We start from the raw sequence: 7,125 nt of genomic DNA on the forward strand, positions 1-7,125 counted from the left end.
TGAATTATAAGTGAAATAATATGTCTGTAAACAATTGTTGGAAAAATTACTTGTGTCATGCACAAAGTAGATGCCAAAACTATAGTTTGTTAACAAGAAATGTGTGGAGTGGTTGAAAAATGAGTTTTAATGACTCCAACCTAAGTGTATGTAAACTTCCAACTTCAACTGTAGATACATACTGTCTTTGCTAGTGGTTTTGCCCACCAACAGAGACACTTTATTGTCCCCCTATGGATTCTATAATCATACAGGTGAGGTTAAAGTCCATCTAGGTGTCAATACCTGAGTGCCTAGTGTTCATGAAGGTTTTCATGGAAAATGCATTGCGCTCAGGCCATTAGCCATCACACACTCCATCGCTGCCATACTGAGAACAGAGAAAGGGCACTGTTTTAAACCTGTTTGATAAGGAACATGCATCTGTGGTCAAGATACCCAAACCAACCTGTTTCATCTGTGGATATTGCTTGGAGAGTAAAAGGAGACGAGGGACAGTGGAAGAGATTGTGGAATATGAAATAAGTGGAATAAACACCTAATGTAAAAACACTATGATGGAACAATTCAGACTCAATGGTAAGTCCATCAGTTTTACATGGTAAAACTATATATATTTTATTAAGTGTAGCAATGTTAGATTTTCTGTTTCTTTTGAAAACATTATGCTTGGTATAGGTCTATTTGTGTTTTATATGGTGCTTATGTCATATGCATGTTCATGATTCTTATGTGTTAGAGGCTACATGATGACTTGCGATGGACAGTATCATTGTACAGTATCATCGTCCCTTCAGTAAGTTCAGTTTATGAAGATGTCAAATAAGTACAATATAAAAGGCTTATTTACATAATGACTTTTTCAATCCGATATAGTTACTACGAGCATGCCCTTTCGTAAAAACAAACCAATGTTTCCACTCTATATTATAGACCACAGATAGAAAGGTGGATATGAAATGTCTAAGAAACAACATTTTTCTTATGGAGTAGTGGCTGAGTAAATATAGGGTATAGTATAGTCCATTTGAAGAGTTCATTTTCAAAACGTTATATCCACCAATGTTTTCATCAGAAATGATTGCTTATGAGTACCTTCATGTGTGTCTAAAATATTACTGTTCTCAGATTTTTTATTCATATATTTTAGATGTGCATGAAAATGTTTCTTTATTTTTGCTCAACGCTATATATCCATCTTTTAGCTGGAATGGAATGTTCGTATCCTGTATATTTGACTGTGATATGTGGTTGTCTCACCTAGCTATTTTGATGAATGCACTTACTGAAAGTCCCTCTGGATAAGTGCATCTACTATTTTACTAAAATGTCAAAGGTAAATGTTTTACATACAGATCTCATATTACTGTATTGAATTCTTATTTATCTTTATTAAAATTGTATTTCAATATCTGTCACAAATGTATCATTTGTACAGTTCTTGATAAAAAATGTAGTTATTTGTTACATTTGGCTGTTTGAAACCTAGCAGTACTTCTTATTTCTCAGAGAGTGAGGTGGATATATAACATTTAGCAAAAAAACTATATTATTACTTGTCTCTAAAATGAAATCATCAAGTGTGTCACGATCGTCGATAGATGAAGCGGACCAAGGCGCAGCGTGATAGGCGTACATACTTTATTTCGTACACAACACGAACCAAAACAATAAACAAACGATACGTGAAGTCCTAGGTTAATAACACAAACCTTAACGGAACAAGATCCCACAAAATAACAGTGCCAAACAGGCTGCCTAAGTATGGACCCCAATCAGAGACAACAAGCTACAGCTGCCTCTGATTGGGAACCACCCTGGCCAACATAGATATGCATGAACTAGAACACAAACCTAGAAAACTAAACAATAGAAAATCCACACCCTGGCTAAACATTTAATAGTCCCCAGAGCCAGGGCGTGACAGTACCCCCCCCCCCCCCAAAGGCGGGGACTGCGACCGCGCCAACCAAACACAAGAGGGTAGGGGCCGGGTGGGCATTCCGCCTCGGCGGCGTATCCGGCTCCGGGCGTGACCACCTCTCTATCTCTACCCCCCCGTAGCGCCCCTGGTCTGGACCGGCCCCGCTGGCCGGAGCTGGACTGAACACCGGTGGAGCGGATTTTTTTTTTTTTTTTTTTTTTTTTTTTTTGGGGGGGGATGGATCAGCTTAATATTGCAGATAGATTGTATCTTCTATTAATGTAATTGTCTGCATCACTTCCAATCCCCCATGTTTTTTTTATTTTTTATATATATATTCCCCTTTATTACTTTTCAACCCCACCATCCTTTCCCTACTTGGAGTAAATTAGTGAACAACAACGCCCAGGCCTCTACTTCCGGTCTATACTTACTATCTACACCTTATGGACAGAGTTAATTTTACAATAATTCTATATATATATATATATATATATATATATATATATATATATATATATATATATATATATATATTTATTTATTTTTTTGCTCCTGAACTTCTTCTACTCTCAACCTCTCCGATCATTTTCATGATGTCCATCCGGTTTGCTTCTAAATGCCATATCTTTCTAACTGTGCTCTTTCCCAAAAGCTCCCAACATACAACCTATATACTTATTATGGACACAGTATGCTTACATTATTAGCTATCTTTGTTATTATTTGTTGTTATTTGTTATTAGTCCCATCCTTCAACTCTATTCAATACCTCCCATCTATCTCTTAACACCATCCATATAGGATTTCTATTTGCCATATATATTTCAACCGTACTGTGATGTTTTACAAAAGTTCTGAACCTTTCTATTCTCATTGCTTCTACAGATTGTGAATTAAAAATAAACATTTTTGCTAAAAGTATTATTATATTATTGATTGATTGACTATGACTTTTCAGATCACCCAGTAATGCTATCTGCAAGGTTAGTTCCAGGTAAATATTGCAATCCTTTAGCCATTCCTGGACCTGTGTCCAAAAACAAGCTACAAATGGACAGAACCAAAACAAATGATCTAATGATTCTATCTCTTCACAGCAAAATCTGCAGAGCTGGGAAGATTGTATCCCCCATATAAATAACATTCTATTGGTAGCAAGAATTTTATATAATAATTTAAATTGAAAGATTCTAATTTTTGAATCCGGTGTCGTTTTGCGTGTCAGTTCATAAACACTATGCCATGGGATCGGTACGTCAAAGATCTCTTCCCAACTATTTTGCAATCTATATGGGACGGCTGTCAATCCTTTGGTCCTTAAGTGAAACTGATATACTTTTTTATTTATCACAGTTTTCCTTAACCAATTATGTTGTTTAATGTAAGGCCGACAGACAAGTTCCTTACTTTCTCCCCCTTCAACTTTCCTCTTCCACTTTTGCGGTAAGGCTGCAATTATTCGGTTGTAATTTTGGGTAGAGCAGACATTTCCATATGTTTTTGTTAGCTGCATGTGCGACATAACTCCACCAGTCCTACAGATTATATCATTTACGAAGATTATACCTTTTTTAAACATTCTGTCAAAAAATAAAGGTTTTTTGTCAATTAGTATATTTGAATTTAACCACAATATTTGTTGCATTATTTGTTCTGTCGTTTCTGGAGGATTAAATTGAAATTGCAACCAACTTTCTACGGCTTGTTTTAGAAATAGTGACATTTGGGAGATTATTTCCTTTTCAAATAACTGAAAGTGAGAGGTTGTAATCTGAATAAAGGGAAAAAGGCCTTTCTTGAACAGTGGGTGAGACAATCTTACTAATTTGCTTGAGAACCAGTTCGGATTTAAGTATAACTTTTGGATGACTGAAGATTTTAGTGATAGGTCTAATGCTTTAATATTTAATAATTTCTGTCCTCCGAATTCATATTCATTATATAAATATGCTCTTTTAATTTTGTCTGGCTTGCCGTTCCAAATAAAATTGAATATTTTTTTCTCATATAATTTAAGAAACTGTTTGCTAGGCGTAGGCAAGACCATAAGCAAATAGGTAAACTGGGATAATACTAAAGAGTTAATCAGGGTGATTTTTCCACAAATTGACAGGTATTTTCCTTTCCATGGTAGTAAGATCTTATCTATTTTTGCTAACTTTCTATTAAAATTTATTGAAGTGAGATCATTTATTTCCTTTGGGATATGTATTCCGAGTATATCCACATCACCAGCTCCGGTGGAGCGGATTGCTCTGGCTCCGGCGTGGAGCAGCTGACCGGTGCCGGACCAGGCACCGGTGGAACAGGTACGGACCGTGCCGGACTGACGACGCGCACCCCTGGCTTGGTGCGGGGAGCAGGAACGGGCCGGACCGGGCTGACGACGCGCACCATTGGCTTGGTGCGGGGAGCAGGAACGGGCCGGACCGGGCTGACGACGCGCACCACTGGCTTGGTGCGGGGAGCAGGAACGGGCCGGACCGGGCTGACGACGCGCACCACTGGCTTGGTGCGGGGAGCAGGAACGGACCGGACCAGGCTGACGACGCGCACCATTGGCTTGGTGCGGGGAGCAGGAACAGGCCGGACCGGGCTGGCGACGCGCACCACTGGCTTGGTGCGGGGAGCAGGAACGGGCCGGACCGGGCTGACGACGCGCACCACTGGCTTGGTGCGGGGAGCAGGAACGGGCCGGACCGGACTGACGACGCGCACCATTGGCTTGGTGCGGGGAGCAGGAACAGGCCGGACCGGGCTGACGACGCGCACCACTGGCTTGGTGCGGGGAGCAGGAACAGGCCGGACCGGGCTGGCGACGTGCACCACAGGCTTAGTGCGGGGAGCAGGAACGAGCCTGACCGTACTGGGAACACACACCACTGGCCTTGTGCGGGAATCAGGAACGGGCCGGACCGGACTGGTGACACACACCACTTGCTTGGTGCGAGGAGCGGGACTGGGTTTCCTCATAAACCTCCGCTCCCTCTGCTGCCTACTCAGTTCCTCTCGCCGTGCCTCCACACTATCCTTCTCCCTCGTGACCAGTGGCCCCCGTAACCTGGCGGCCTCCACTGCCAACCTGCTGAACCGCTCTATCGCGGCCTCCCGCTGCCTCGTCTTCCACGGCGTGAGCCCCCCCCTACATTTTTTGGGGGCTTGTCTCTCCCCCGTGCTCATGGCCTCCATCCCTCAGGCCAGACTCTCACTCATCTCCTCCCAGGTCCATCCTCTCTCCTCGTCACGCTGCTTGATCCAGTCAAGGTGGGATCTTCTGTCACGATCGTCGATAGATGAAGCAGACCAAGGCGCAGCGTGATAGGCGTACATTCATACACAACACGAACCTAAACAAACGATACGTGAAGTCCTAGGTTAATAACACAAACCTTAACGGAACAAGATCCCACAAAATAACAGTGCCAAACAGGCTGCCTAAGTATGGTCCCCAATCAGAGACAACAAGCTACAGCTGCCTCTGATTTGGAACCACCCTGGCCAACATAGATATACATGAACTAGAACACAAACCTAGAAAACTAAACAATAGAAAATCTACACCCTGGCTCAACATTTAATAGTCCCCAGAGCCAGGGCGTGACAAAGTGATAGATTTTTAACAAATACATGTCTGTCATTGAACCACCCCATGCCATTAGATAGTGAAAAAAACCCACCAAACGCTTTCATAATTTCTTTAAACAATCAAAGCTAATTTACCAACATTTCTGAAAATGTATATACAGCGTTTTGGAATGAAACTCTTGTTTTGGCATAGTGTTTTGGCAGTTACAAGACAGTGCCTCAGAGTGCCCAAGAGAATGGTGAAGTAAATTAATAAAGAAATAAAGATGGCATTGTGATATGTGCCATGGAAGGGATTGGTGAGCGCCCATTTTATAGAGAGTGGAGGAACGATGGCTCTCTACCTCCATTACCTGCTGCAGTAGGGGGGTTGATGAGAGGCAGTTGAAATATGAGGATGGACCCCAGCGACACTCACCCCACTACCAGGGGCTGTCTCCTGACAGAATGGTATTCACCTGTTTTCTATAATAGTTGACAATAGTTTAATAGTACTTAATTGTAGACACTTGAGAGATATGCAGTTCATTGCAGTGAATTCCAATTAGTTTCTATCAATAGTCTCCTGAAGTACACTCCTTCTGTATTACTCTTTGTACCATTGTGTTCCCTGTTTCCTGAACAGTGCTTGGTGGATGAGATGGAGGAGGAGTGCTTGTACACTGAGGAGGTTTTTGCCTGATGTATAGAAGCCTCTGGTGCCATTACTCAGTTTTAGTGCCACCCTAGTGGTCATGGTGTTGTATGCCCTGGCAGATCAGCTCCGCGGCTTTGTAGCTGATATCTTCATTCCCAGTACCACTACCCGTTTGCTGTACCAATCACATTTGTCCAGGTAGGTCACCATTTGCTCAGGGATATTATAAGAGTAGTCTGTGTCGGGTTTTGAGTTGTGTTATTATGATTTTACATGAGCCATCATCAATGTTTCTTATCATCATCAGGCCTTTGCTATGTGGTATCTTTTAGAAATAATAATGACTAGTATTATTGCAAATTATCTTCAGCCAGCTGGTGTGCTACCGTGGCAAAGTTGGTTTGACTTTGGATAGCCTATCTACGGGGCTAATTATGGACTGTCAATAAATTACATAATGTAAATGGGACAATATTTTCATGTTGCAGACCTTTTAGTTGTCTCATTAAATGCGTTCAATATTTGCATATGAATTTCTACAATTTATTTTTGTTTTTTTTTAAGTGATTGAAATTGGGAGCTATTGACATTTTAATATTGTCCCATGTACATTATGTAATTTACTGATGGTCCCTAATTAGCCCCATAGGGATATGAAATGTCAAACCAAATTGACAATGGGCATTACAATCTGGTCGCATGCAGCTGCGTTTCGAATTGATGATTACTTGGGTGCTGCCCGCTTTGGGCATGTGGGCAGGATTGAAATAAACCCAACCCAAGGAAAACTGTTACAGAACCCTCATTATGTGACATACTGTACAATTTTTTCCTATCATTTCGCAAATATCAGTTTTGGACGAGACTGACTTTATGACCACTTATTAACAATTTGTAGTCAATTTTGACACTAGAATAAATGTTTCTGACTCATATCGATGCCAAATAGGCCGTTTTCAAAAGGAGAAGTTGGTTT

The sequence above is a fragment of the Coregonus lavaretus genome (genome assembly GCF_964263955.1).
Source record: "Coregonus lavaretus genome assembly, chromosome: 1".
In the NCBI taxonomy this organism is placed as follows: Eukaryota; Metazoa; Chordata; class Actinopteri; order Salmoniformes; family Salmonidae; genus Coregonus; species Coregonus lavaretus.